Genomic DNA, 15032 nt, shown 5'->3' with positions numbered 1-15032 from the left:
ACTGGGATGTTTTATTTACTTCCTGTCAGGTCAATTTGTGCGGCTCTCGATTCGTTTTACCCCCGCATGTTTTGATAAGGAAATAAAAACAATAACACATGGATTTCATTTAAATCATTGCAGTGCCAATTTACTGATTCATCACTTCAATAAATGCAGTAAGTGTGGTGCAATCAGGTGACCGCCTTTCACAACAAATTTTCTATCCAGGATATATTATACGAACTATAATTTATAAATTTTGACCAACACAATGCTGTGTTGATGAGGTTTCTTGAAGTTCTGAGGATTGAGAGATGAATTGTTAAAAGCATAACTTCATTTTTTTTCTTTTTCTTTTTAATCTATTCTTATCGATATGCACTCCCTGTGAAGACTGATTAAACGAGAAATAGTGGAAATTGCTATTTTCAAGTACTAGTACATCTTTATCCATTTATTTCTCTCCATACATGTGTGCACAACCATCTCTATATCCCCCCTCCTTCTCCTTCTCCTTTCTCTCTCTCCTTTTATCTCTCTCTCTCTCTCTCACCTTCTCTCTCTCTATCTCTCTCTCTCTCTCTCTCTCTCATATATATATATATATATATTCTTCCTTCGTGTCCACAAATGTCCGCTAATTCACCTCCAAGTTGATTACACAAACCACCATCATGCCTTTCTTCCTTTGTAAAAGGTGTCACGTACAACACTTCCTTCTCCACAAAACCAAGCTCAGAATAGGCCTGTTTTCATCAGCTCGAGTTTGCCAAATAACCCTCTATTTTCAGACTTGAGATATTATCCCGAAGCTCGAAATTGAGTCTTCACAAGATTAATATGATCATCATTAACTACCTTGGACGGGCGCAAATTAGCCTGCTATTTCCCAAATAGCGGGATATTTTGAAAACAAGACCAATATTTTTCCAGATATTTTTTCAACCTAATATCCTGCTAATCGCAACTGCGCGCTGATGAGGACGCAAACCAACTGGCTAATTTGCGATTGGGAGAGTTAAAATAGCGGGTTATTGGCAAACTCGAGCTGATGGGGACAGGTCTAATGAGCAAGAAGTAGAGGAAGGGGAGTATATAGGACATTGACTTCAGTCATGAAGGTGTTAAAAGGGATCAAATAAACCATGTGTCAGAAGCAAATGAACACTTCGATTGCTCTCTTTGCCTCTCTGCACAGTCGTGTAATCGCCACACGTGCGATTTTGTACAAAACAATAGGCACCAACTGATGGAAGTATTGTTTTGTGCAACACTATGGCTTTGTAAAATTATACCCTTTTCCGGTGTTGATTAGCTCCATATATTAACCCTTGTCACACTGGTATAGATTAATTTTTCACTGGAAACAGTTGATTAATCTTGAAGCGTTTCAGTATACCCATAATAAATTATACATGTGATACAGAGAGATTGTTTTTATGGCATTAAAGAATTAAAATTCATAGAAAGCTGGCAGAGAGCTAGTAAAAGCAGAAAATCAAAGAAACTTGCTTGAGAAAATTTGAGCAAATCAAAGAATAAGGTATCCTCTTTGTTCCTTTTAACAATGGAACACACTCTTTGTCTAGGTTCTATCCGTCATGTGTCACAAACTTAAAAATCAAGCGAGAGCTATTTTCACAGCAGGAAACTGTCCCAAATCTGTACGACTTTCAGAATCTATGAAAACTTCATACTCACAAAAAATCTCTGATTATGAAGTAGTTATGAAGAGAATACAAAGTAAAGAAAGTAACAACTTTATATAAATTTAAGTCATTTATCATACAGGTAATTTTCTATTGAGAAGGCGGTCATATTGTGTGATATAATACACCATGAAACCTGCTATAACGGTGTGTACAAGAAATCTTTATAAATATCCTCATTTATTAAACCATTTTAACAATAGAGCAGACTTTCTGTTCACCATAAGGCTGTAGAAAAAGAAAGTTTGAATAATTTTGGTACAAAGCAAATAAATCTTGTCTAAAGCTTTTGCAGATACCCTGCGAACATTTTTATTTGGGTTTGTTTTCACTTTTTCTGGGCCTACAGTTTATTTTCTTTGACAGTGACTTGGGTGAACGCTACCTCTAACGCTGTCACAAGTATACTCCATGTTGTTACATGAATGATGCATGTTTGTGCAAATTCTTCCAAATGTTACAACCGCTCCGATCTTTTTCACATGATGCCACCCGTCTGTTTTCATGAAAATCCATGAAGGAGGAGGTGAAAGTTTCATCTCTTCACCCCCTGCAACGCGTGGAATATTCACGCCGTTTTAACCGCAATGAATCAATTGCTCAAACATGGGTAGGAATATCTCGTTCCCCATCATTCACCCCATTCAGACCCAAAAGATTCATTGTATAACTATACAAAAATCATAAAGCCTTATAATTTTTTTTGTTTGTACAACAAAACATTCAACAAAAAACGTCCTACGGTAAAACATACATGTGAGCATCATTTCAAATGAAAATTTGATAAAGTATCAGGTCCTGTCTAGTCCACATCCACATAACTGGGCGGGGCTTATCATGAGCAAGCACTAATGATTGGCCAGTCTTAACACTGTGTTCCTTTTCAAGTGTGTATGTCCCTTCTGGTAAACAATTATTCCTTCTTGACACGTTTCTTTCTATGTTCCATGCAGTTTCCTTTTGTCTGAAAGAGCTACCAGTGAGCCCAGAAATTGCATCTCACTCTAATGGATGTTGACAAAGATCTCCATCCGGAATTTTGATACTGTCTTTTGATATCGCCAACTGATATCTATTGATCGCCCTTTCCCCACTGCCGCTGATTATAATTAATGTAGGCTTTTTCACACCAGCACTCCTAAAGTGTTTAATTATGAGGACCGATATATTAAACAGAACCAAAACCGATCATGCAACTGTGTAGTCTATAGATATACTTGAGTTAAAATACAAATAAACAATGTTAAGAACTACCAGGTCCAATTAACTTGCAGCTGACATAATTTAAGGTTTGTGTTATTCATTTGAATACGACAACAATATTTAATCCCAAAAGAAGAAATTATAGCAATGGAACAATCCTGTACAATGGATAGAAAATTGGATCATCTCACTTTACACAATATAGCAATTCTATTTCCAACATGCTCAGCGAATTTGTAGTTGTGCCTTGAATCAGCACCAGTGTGAATGATGCTCTTGCCTACATATGAAAGTGAATCTCAGATGTAGGCTTTCCCCTTCTCAAAATGCCATGTTTACAAAGCCAGTGAACAGGAGGAGAGTACTAGAAGATGAGCAAATATTGACCTTTTAAGGCACCTAACCAGACAGTACTATATTTCAACTATAGCTTGGAAACAGAAGGGCAGTAAGTGATATAATTTAACACAGAATAACGCCCTTCTGGCTCTCAATGGTAGATTTGTTTGGTGAAGTTTAACATGAACCCCCCCCCCCCCCCCCATTCTAGGAGCTTTGCCTTGGGTTTCGTTGTCAATGCAGGTGAACCTGGTGACCTTGGAAAGTGCAGGAATTTTATTTCGAGCCAGACAAATAATGTGAAGGTGTAGTCGATATCACATAATAGGATGTTCAAATTCAAAATGGATGGGTATTGCAAACTGTCAATGGTTACGGATGAAATATATAGATAGCGTCTCCACACATTTAATTTTTCCCTGACTAGTCCATTGTTCACTTTAGATTCCATGTACAGCCTAGGGTCTAACCAAAATAATTAAATTTTATGAGAGTGAACACTAGATGATCAAAATATAGACCCATCAACAAAAAGAGTAATACCGGTACTCTTACCCTATCTTTTCCACGAAAGCAACTCATCATCTTTTACATTTGTGTTCATCATTTTTCTTTTTGTTGTTCCAAGATCTAATCCCTTGACCTTTTAAAAACCCATACTATCCTTTTTTTCATTTCAGATGGAGTTGATTTTTTTTACATTTGAAATAGGGTTTTCTATATAACCAATATCTACCCCCCCCCCTCGAAATTTGCTTAATTACCAGAGTTTTCACACTTTCTTTCACACAAACATCTAGGAGATAGCTTAATAAGGTATTTTCATTCTTCATCCTCCGCAGACGACACAGAGTCTGCAGGACAAGCCTAGGAGAGGTTAGCATTCTATCCAATTTTGAATCGATTTGAGCAGACCAAACTTAATGTTTGCCCGGGAATTCCAAGGGGTGCATGGATACTCGACCTGCTCCCCGCTGTACGCCCAATATCACCGCATGATATCAATTCAAAGCACGGCTAAATCTAATGAATTGATCTGGTTGTCAGGGAGACAGACTTTGTAAGTGCAATTTTCATACCTTGTTACCCCGAGACTGTTTTTTTTATCCTGAAGTGTCGATTCAGATATATAGTTTTCTACCCTTTTTGATGAATAGTCCCACATGATAACATCTATGCTGTGCTCCACCACAGGTCTAAGGTGTAAAGATTGCTTCTGATAGGGCCATGGCGAGGCGTGACATGAATAATTACACAATGGTGAACAATTTTATCTCATGGGTATTGGGTATGAAGTTATTATTGCTCTGGCTCATACATAATTCTTTTGTATGAGAACCCCGACTTTGAGCGTAATGCAGGATGACAGGAGTGACTTTAGAAGTTGAAATAATCCATTTTGGATAATTTGATTTCCCCCAAGGCTGTTCTTTGCTTCCAGGCTCCTTATTATCAAAAGCCAATACCTAATCGAACAATAGATCAATTTTTCCTGTTTATCCAGCTTTACTCAATCATCCATTCACTGATTCACAAATTTATTCATTCGACCACCCATCTATACATTCATTTATTTGTAAATATATTCATTGAATCTTCCATCAGCCTATCAATTCAGCCATACAATCATCCAAACATGAACTTGTTTCAAAATTCCTTCCTTCCTTCCTTCCTTCATTCATCTGGTTATCTATCCATCCATCCATTCAGTCATTCATTCATTTTTCTATACATTCTATATCTAATCCGTCCATTGACCTATTTCTGTTTTTAATTCACTCTTTGCTTGCATGCTGGACACTACCGTAAGTTATCAGAATTTACAGCAAACCTTTCTGGATCACCTCCACACATCTAAAGAAAGGGTATTAACCTTTTAACTGACTTATTTGTAGTTGTTAAAGAATAAAATTCAACAGTTTATCTACCGGTATCCATCTGATATCTTATCCATTCCTTGACCCAATTCTTATTCAATCCAATCTTTGTCTGCATGCCGGCAACTAAGTTTACAGAATTATCACAGTACATTCTCACCTCTATCCATATCAAGGGAGAAATTTAATACCTTAAAGTTTACTGATTCTTTTTTGAAATTTTTTTTTTATAGATATTCATTCATTTATCTATCCATCCATTGACCGCTTTCTTATTCTATTCCCTCTTTGTCTGCGTGTTGAAAACTACGGTATCAGAATCTACAGCACACAATTCACACCTTCAGATGTACGAGGAGAGGGTTTTAATTCCTGTAACTGATTCAATGAAAGTCCCCCCATGGGTTACTGAAGCAGGCTCAAATCTAATCAATACTAAGGAATGGGAATGAGATGGCCTGGTTCACATGTATCTTTTAAAAACGAAGGCATATACACTAAAACATCAAAGTCAAAGTTCCCAAATGAGTACATAAAGTGCGTCCCAGAAAAAACAAAACTGAGAATTATCAATGTTTTATCATAACTTAATCACAATTAAAATTAACATGTGACACATATTTGTAAAGCTCAGCTCCTCTTCTTTCATGTGATGCAACTCATTTGATGCATTTTCTGCCCTTTCATATGACACATCAATCAAGAAAAATGAGCTAGGAAGAACAAAGTTCTGTTTGTTCCAAGGAATGCTTGCATTTCCATAATTTTATTAAACAAATTCGTTTTCACTGGCTGCCTGCTGTAGCAACAAACAGAATTGACAAAAGACTTAACTCCATTTCGTTGACGATCAGCCTCATATCTAAATCAATGTTAGTAAGAATGAAATGGCCCTGTTCACATTTGTATTGTAAGCTGTGACATACACAACATTGTTGGAACATACTGTATGTTTAAAGCAAATTTGTTTTTTAAGTCATTTTTTAGGTCTACCAGAATTAAACATTCACCAAATATTACCTAGTGCCGAATTTTAGTTTTGCATTCACAATGGACTACAATGTGATACAAACTTTGGGACAATACACACAATTTACTGCAAAATATATCTATTTCTAAACAGATGAATCCACCCCACTTTTTGTTAACCGAATGTGAACATGGCCGTTGAGAGGTGGAATGCTCATCCATCTGTACTAACAAGTCTGCTTCTCCCAGTATTTGAGGAGATCTCGGAACTCAGCCTTCAAATTCAATAAGGGCTTTCATGTGTAAGCATTCGTTTTCAACTAAACTCTCTTCTAGACCTTAGGCAGAGGGTTGAAGTTTATATATAGACATCAAAGATTGCTGAAAATGGTTTGTAAGAGATCATGGACCTTTACCACGGTCAGATAATGCCATTTAAGTGTACCAAAGCGCTATCGTCATATTCACTTGTCATCCAGGTAAATGGTTCTAAACAACAGAGCCTGCTCATGAGGTCCATCGCAAAGCCATTAAAGCAATAGGCTGGAGAAGGGCAAATTAAGTGTGTGGTGCTGGTGTGATCTTAGCACAAAATTGTTTAAAGCCAGCAACTTGGCCAGTATGATGTCATACTTTAATATGGAATGTGGGTCAAACATACTAAGTTTTGTATATGTTTATATCAATGTGCTGTCACATATGGATGTGATATGAGATATGCACGTTACAAGGATGACATATTATCATTATTATCATTAACATGGGTTATATGAGTACACTGTAATTTCTTGTATTCTTTGATACCAGACTTTATGATTACCATCGAATGATGATGAGAATAGTAATTTGGGGACAAGATGGAAACCGGAAAGGAAAAGAAATGGAAAAGGGGGGAAAGAGACTGGAGGAATAAGAAGGAACTGCAAAAGGAGAAAGAGAGGAGATTAGAATGAACGAGAAAATATTGGAAAAGAAAGTAAAAAGGAAAGGGAATAACAAGGAAGGGCATAAGAATGAGGGAAGGATGGGTAAAAATCAAAGATAAAGAAAGAGATTGAGGGAGAGAATTACATCAAAAACATTTCAGAACATCATTAGAAGAATTAGAATTTGTCTTACCTTTCTGTGTGATTTGAATACATTGCACTTGAATACGTTGGTTTGGCCATCCCTGGCGATATAACTGAAGATCTTCAAATCTTGGGAGTCGTGTGATACATAAAATACTCTGAAAGAAATGGAACACAAATATTAAAATCATTAGTAACCTTTCTAACATAAGCAAAGTCAATGAATCAGAATAAAATGAACATAAACAGACATATTTTCACAGCAAGATACGAATCAGGAATATTTGAACTGAGTCTGATAACATTTCAATACAACAGCATATGAACAAAATGAATGTTCAGATTCCAAATATAATTATGTAAACAAATTAGTGGGCCTATATCCTTCAAGTATGTACATTTTATAATATATGGCATTAACCAATGGAAAAAAAGTGTTTTTTTTTAATAATCCTTCATAAACTACAAACAGTGAGTAGTTTTTTAGGCCTATATAACAAAAGTAGATATGAAATCAAATAAATACACCCTCACGTTACATGTTACATTAATCTCTCACATTCGTTTCTCATTCTACCTCTCTTTCTTCCTTTTCTTTATATATACCTCACCATCTTCCTCTCTTTGCCTTTCTCTCTCTTTCTCCCGCTCTTTCCTTTTCTCTCCCCCCCCTCTCTCTCTCTCTCTCCCTCTCTCTGCCTTTCTCTCTTTCTACCATCATCTCTTCTCAACCATGGTTTATTACAGGAAGCATAAAGGCAGGGCTAATCTGAGGTTTGACATTCCATTAATATTTCAACAGGCAGGAAAATTGAAGGACTTGATCAGCGAGTGAGTACAGATGTGTACCACAGGAACATTCACACGTTCCCTGATGCGAGGTAATCTCCTCATGCAAGACATACCTGGGAGGTGCATTCACACGTACAAGGATCACAAGAAGACTGTGAACACCTACTACAGTGAAACCTGTCTATAAAGACCATCCAAGAGGGACACAAAAAGTGGTCTTTATAGACAGATGGGTGGTCTTTATGTACAGGTTCCTTTAGTTCATGTTTTAAATGAGGAACCGTTTGCAATGGAAACAAAGAATGGGTCTTTTTAGACAGGTGGTCGTTCACAAGAAGACTGTAAATACCTACTACAATGAAACCTGTCTATAAAGACCACTCAAGAGGGGCACAAAATGTGGTCTTAACAGACAGGTGGTCTTTAAGTACAGGTTCCTTTAGTACATGTTTCAATGAGAAACCATTTGCAATAGAAACAAAAATATGTGGTCTTTGTAGACAGGTGGTCGCTAAACCAGGTATGACTGTACATAGTGGTAGATGATAAATCTGACGTAAGATATAGATATACATGAAATTGGGTATGAAAACACCAACCATCCACACATAACACATAAAAACCAGCGGCCTTGAAGTAGATAAGGTGGCATTGATGCAAGATGTACTTCGGAATTGCATTTTTAAAAAAACATCCGAACAGACCACAAACAACTACTGCACAGAGGTAGATACAGGGTAGAAATAATTCTAATCATACGTGAAAAGTACCTTCAAATAACTACCGACCTTCAAAGAAAGATACAGGTAGGTATGATAATTAACATGCCAGGAAGGCATGTTCACACAAGGTATGTCCACCACATGGCAGTAAACCCTGTGGATTAAGGTCAGCATGTTCACACATGTGGACCTGTTACAAGATGGTAGGTGCATTCACACTAAAGGTTATCAACGCAAGACCATAGACATACAGACAAATCTGATGAAGGATGGTATTAAAGATGAAGTTGAGTTCTGGTCATGCGATTGCATTGTGAAAGATACGGTGTGGAATCGACCAGAAAAGGTTCATCATCTAGCATATAAGAATTTGTGTGTATTGCAAGGTTCTGGAATCATCAAAATGATAAGAAATTTGGCCAAGTCTTGGTAAATTTACAAACATTGTACACATAAAGATGTATATGGGACTACACGAACACGTGGCGTAAAAATCCTACTCTGGATTGTTACGATGTTACATGACATATTTAGAATATGAAGGCATTTGAAGAGCCATGCTTTTCAGGGAACATGTCTTATCTGATGTTCTTCCACACTTACATAATAAGAATGATAACGCTCACAAATTATTTTTCACCTCTTCCAAGAACTCAACCTTCTCTTTAAGTCAGTGCAATCACATTATACATCATCACCACTGCTAAGTCCACATCTACCCGAGATGCTGATATAAGCTGTGCTTTGGAGTGGAAATAAGTGCTTCCTTACACAATTAAAACATGGATGCTCTAGTCAATTACCCCCTTTGACTGCCTCCCTTTCTCCTCACCAGGGAGAGGGAAGGTAGAGGAGGTGGGGAGGGGAGGGGAGGTAGGGAGGGGAGGTGGGAGACAGAGAGAAAGATATATATATAGAGAGAGGGAAGGATGAAGGGGGAGAAATGGGGAATGGAAAGAGCTAGAAGGAAGGAAGGAAGAGACAAAGGGAAGGAAGATGGAGAGGGAAGGAAGGGAGAGAGAGCAGGAAGGGATAGAGAGAGAAAGAGGGGGAGGGGAAAGAGAGAGATGGGGACGGAGGTAAGGAGGAGAGAGAGAGAGAGAGAGAGAGAGAGAGAGAGAGAAAGATGAAAAAATTGTGTCAACACAACTTTAAAGGAACTCATGAATTTATTTCAATTAAAAATCATTTTCTGAACACAGCAAATTCACTTGATATAATAAATTTAGTATTATGTTATACATTAGCTCTCAACATAATCTTTTTTTTTTATAACATATTTTGTAATATATCAAAATTCATATCAACACTGGTAAAAAAATTGAAATTGACATACTTTTCCATCAAAATATACCAATGTGAATTCTCCAACCCAAGACCCAAACGTCTCCACTGGATTGAGTTAATCAATATTCATGAAATTGCGGTGTAAATCTCTGTGGTTTATACCCAGCCCTCAGAGCTACGTACGTGCCTGGATCTCAACATGCAAGATGAAACAGGAGAGGGAGAACGACCACCAAGGAATGCATGTAGGATAACCATGGGACTGATACAAAAGCATAATCGTAAAGCTTAGTGCAACAGTTGAATTTCTACTCCAGTAGTGTACTGTACATTATTCGATAAGTGAACTTCATGAACTACCACTACCGGTACATGCAAAATATGCTTTTGAAAGTAATCTTTATCATATAAAAGGGTGGAAAAAAGGGAATTGGGCCCATATTCATATAACCCTACTGAGCTAGATGTCAACTAATTGCATAGGCTATAGCACATAGTTACTTGACAACTAGGCTTAGTAGGGTTTTATGACTACGAGCCCTGAAATCAATTTCCCAGTATTTCCTCTCACAAACCCTGAAGCAACAAGTTGCATCTTTTGGTCAGGAATTGTTAAGTATAATAATAAGCGCAGTCAAAGTATTAGGATAATACTTTGACTGCATCTAGAGTATCACCCTTTAGCATTCTATGTTTAAAAACAGTTATATGAGTGCGGCCATTTAGTAGGATATAGAGTATCACCCTATAGCATTCTATGTTTAAAAACAATTTACTTGTGTGTGCCAATTTGATAAAATAGCCTTATTCCAAATAATTTTGACACTCTGCACTACAAAAGCACTAAGCTACGGTAGAATTATAAGTAAATTTGTCACATTTTACCCTATTAAATTTTCAGGGTCAAAATGATAGTGAAAAATCAAAATTATCACTATCCCTCACAATCATTTAATTTATTACATTTTCAAGATTAAAATAATTGCAAAAAGTCACAAAAACATGACTTGCCTTCACAAGTAGTTGCATTGACCTTTAATCTACAAATATCACAGTCAGAAATAGCATGTTTCCTTGCAGTTGAAACATGATTACAAATGCTTTACATAATCACACATTAGCTCAAGGCCTAACATTTTAGGGGCCAAATTTTGATGATGCCTTCACTGTGCGTCCCATAAGAATATCATGTGACCAAGTTAGAACCTATCGGTCTATTTTCAGAGTAATATTGGAACACAGACAACAGCAGGGGCTGAAATATCAGATTAAGTACTTAAACATAATCTTTGAAACAAGCATGAATTGTAAATGCACCAAAACCTGTCAAAATGCTTTGACATGACTTTGTAGTGATTGAAGGTAAATGAAATCCTGACTTTAGGGTAATGGAGAAAACGATCTCACAGAATAATAAAAAATACAATGAATGTTACACAATACAAATTACATGATTTTTGCCAAACATCTGGGGTAAAAAAATCCTCATTAGCCAAAAAATAAACATCATAACATGAAAGAATTGTTGTACCAAAATAAATGCATAATGAACATATGGTCTTGTATGTTCAAATATAAGTTTTCCTTTTTTTTCCCACTTAATTTGGTTAGGTTTAGCTCATTTTCAAGTGTTTATATCTTGCTGGTTTTAACAACCCATCTTCAGCCTGATATACATTTCAGAATTATTTAAGTTTCTCTCAAAATGACAGTCCATTTTATACTAGAACTCAAGATCTTTAACCAGTTTACATTTCATGAAAAAGGGAGCTTTTTAAATTGCTTTTCCTGGCTTTTTCGTTCAGATGCTTCCTCACCTGAAGCACTTTTTTTTCTGAGAGGAAAGACGAGGTCAGAAGAGGTAAGGTGAGATGAAGAGATGCATTATAGATGCTGAAGGAGTTTGGGAGGAAATAGAGGAAACTTAAAGGGACAGTTCAACATTCAGTCACGAGCTTATTTCTTCTTTTAAAGAGAGAGAGAGAGAGAGAGAGAGAGAGAGAGAGAGAGAGAGAGAGAGAGCAAGAGGAAAAGAGATCAGAAGGAGTAAGATGAAATGGAGATATGCATTATAGATGCTGAAGGAGTTTGAGAAGAAAATAGAGGAAACTTAAAGGGACAGTTCAACATTCAGTCACATGAAAAATGAAAAGAAAAAATCTTCAGGTAAAGGTGGTGCGTTTCAGATCCTGTTTCTCACCTGAAGCTTTTTTTCTTTTTTTAAAGAGAGACAGAGAGCAAGGAAAAAAGAGATCAGAAGGAGCAAGATGAAATGGAGAGATGCATTATAGATGCTGAAGGAGTTTGAGAGGAAATAGAGGACATTTAAAGGAACATTTCAACATTCAGTCACATGCAAAATGAAGAAGAAAAATCTTCAGGTATATTTGGTGTCCTCTCTCTCACCTGAAGCTTTTTAATTTAGAGAGAGTAAGAGAGCAAGGAAAAAAGAGATCAGAAGGAGTAAGATAAATGGAGAGATGCATTATAGATGCTGAAGGAGTTTGGGAGGAAATAGAGGAAACTTAAAGGAACTGTTCAATATGTTAGTATGACAAAAATCCAGTATACAGTGCTTGCAAGATGATCATGGAACAGAGTGAATTTCTTTTTGGAGAAAAAGATTTCTTAGATTTTTGATTCATATCACAATCAATATGTTAAGGTACAAATGAACATTAGAATGTACTACATGTTAGAAAATCGGTACAAAAGAAATATGGAAACAAGATTATAAGGGTGGTGAGACTGGTGTCGATTATGTCAAGGAATTCTTTCAGAATTACTCATCTACTTATAATGATAGATCTCTGAATTTATGGTTATATACACTGTGGTACAAAAAAACAGTTTTAATATCTTTATCTGTATTAATATTCTGACTGATAGTACTGATCAGTTTTCCTAAAACTGATGAAGATTTTTTTTCTTACTTTTTAGATGAAAGCAATTTAAACAAACCAAAGAAAGTTTTACAAATGTCAAATGTTGACTAATATCTTTAACCCTGATCTAAAAAAAAGAAGAATTAAACCATTAACACAGTGCTGCTTTAAGATTTCCCAGGCAGCTCGCATCCAATCACGCACCTGTACCGAGTTCATGAAAGCAATATTTGATGGAGAGCAAGAGAGAGGGAGAGATCAAGGGAGAGAAAGAGGGACAGAGAGATAGAGAGAGAGTGAGACTGAGCACACCTGAGGCTTGCTGCTAGGTCAAGTGTTGGAGGGACGTCGGAAAGGAAGGCTGGATGACGGGAAAGAGAAGCTCCCCACCGGCAGCCGATGGGCTAATGGATGCTGGAGAGGTTCAGGCTTCAGCACATAATTAGACTTCACTGAATACCTGTATCAGTGAGTAATTCATTGACGGTAAGGAAGAGGAGCTATACGAAAAGGCCAAATGACAGGGATAATGCATGCTTGACAGTTTCAGAACAATTTAGAAAAGAAAAGCTACCCACTGGCAGCCGATGGGCTGATATAGAGGCTTGAGAGTTTTGGCATACGTTTAGAATTCACTGAATACCAGAATCAGTGAGTAATTCATTGACAGTAAGGAAGAGAAGCTACACGAGAAGGCCCAATGACAGGGCTAATGCATACTTGACAGTTTCGGAACAATTTAGAATTTACAGAATACTATCATCAGTGAGGAGGCCTAATTCAATGGTGGCAGGAAAGAGAGGGTACTCACTGACAACCAATGGGCTAGTAGATACATGTGAGTTTCGGCATAAGTCTAGAATTTACTGAATACCCGTATCAGTGAGTAATTCATTGACAGTAAGGAAGAGAAGCTATACGAGAAGGCCAAATGACAGGGTTAATGCATGCATGACAGTTTCAGAACAATTTAAAAAAGGAATCTATCATCAGTGGGTAGGCCTAAGTCAATGGTGGCAGGAAAGAGAGGGTACTCACTGGCAACCAATGGACTAGTAGATTCTAGAGAGTTTCGACATAAGTTTAAAATTCACTGAATACCTGTATCAGTGAGTAATTAATTGATGGTAGGGAAGGGATGCTAAGCTATACAGAAGGCCAAATGACAGGGATAATGGGTGCCTGGCAGCCTCAACATGAATTCCGAATTAACAGAATACTTTTCATCAGTGAGTAATTCAATGAATGTAGGACTGGAAGCTACCTAATGGCAGCCAATGGCAGCCAATGTGCTTCACAGTTCCGGGACAAATTTAGAATTTACTGAATACCTGTATCAGTGAGTAATTAATTGATGGTAGGTATTTCCAGGAAGGTAAAGGGAAGCTATACCAGAAGCCTGAAGGCCTAAAGACAGGTCTAATGCAAGCTTGACAGTCTTGACACTGAAGAATACAGAAAACCTATACCTGAGTTAGTAATTCATGGAAGGCGTGAAAGAGAATCTATGCACTACAGCCAAATGAGTAATTTAAGCTTGACAGTTTGAGGACCATTTAGGGATCAGTGTCACTAAATAGGCCCTCATGGATTGAGGATGGGAATAAGAAGCTCATGATGGCAGCCATGACACTTTGAAAGGGCTGATAGATACTTGAAGGTTTCAGGACAAGTTTAGATTTCACTGAATTACCTGCATGTATCAGTGACTAACTCATTGATGGTAGGAAAAAATAAGCTACCAATCTAATATCCAAATGTAATCATAGTACCTATTTAGAATTCGCTGAATATACGTGAACAAGTCTTACGGAATCCCTGTATATGCACCACAGTAAGGATCACAGAAAGTGCACACCACAGTAAGGATCACAGAAAGTGCACACCACAGTGTGCCCCTATACAAATTTAAGTTCGTCGCGAACTCGTATTATGCTCGTGGTAAGCTTAATAAGATCGTTTTTTAGGCTTTAAGCTCGTAACACGCTCCCAGGACGCTTGTAACGATCTTACAAAATCTTGGCGAGCTCGTGCACGAGTTCGCCACGAGCTCGTGGCGAACTCGCGGGTAAACTGGGGAGCTCATGGCGAGCTCGTGGATAAAAGAGGGAGCTCGTGGCGAGCTCGTTGGTAAAAGGGGGAGCTCGTGGCGAGCTCGTGGGTAAAAGGGGGAGCTCGTGGCGAGCTCGGGCGTAAA

At 37.4% G+C, this 15032-nt stretch overlaps 1 protein-coding gene across 1 annotated transcript in view; it reads right to left on the bottom strand.

The window, feature by feature from the left end:
* The window catches only part of LOC105443366 (carboxyl-terminal PDZ ligand of neuronal nitric oxide synthase protein-like), a 38748-nt gene extending 31442 nt beyond the window's left edge, over positions 1-7306 (bottom strand). Inside the window, exon 1 of the mRNA XM_030997375.1 lies at positions 7199-7306. The gene's annotated coding sequence lies outside the window, so the exon portion shown is untranslated. The remainder of the gene's footprint in view (positions 1-7198) is intronic.
* Between the last annotated feature and the right edge of the window lie 7726 nt (positions 7307-15032).

The sequence above is a fragment of the Strongylocentrotus purpuratus genome, unplaced genomic scaffold, assembly GCF_000002235.5.
Source record: "Strongylocentrotus purpuratus isolate Spur 01 unplaced genomic scaffold, Spur_5.0 spur5_scaffold_4, whole genome shotgun sequence".
Classification (NCBI taxonomy): Eukaryota; Metazoa; Echinodermata; class Echinoidea; order Camarodonta; family Strongylocentrotidae; genus Strongylocentrotus; species Strongylocentrotus purpuratus.
The sequence above is the reverse complement of the archived record's forward strand: the minus strand, read 5'-3'. Positions and strand labels throughout refer to the sequence as shown.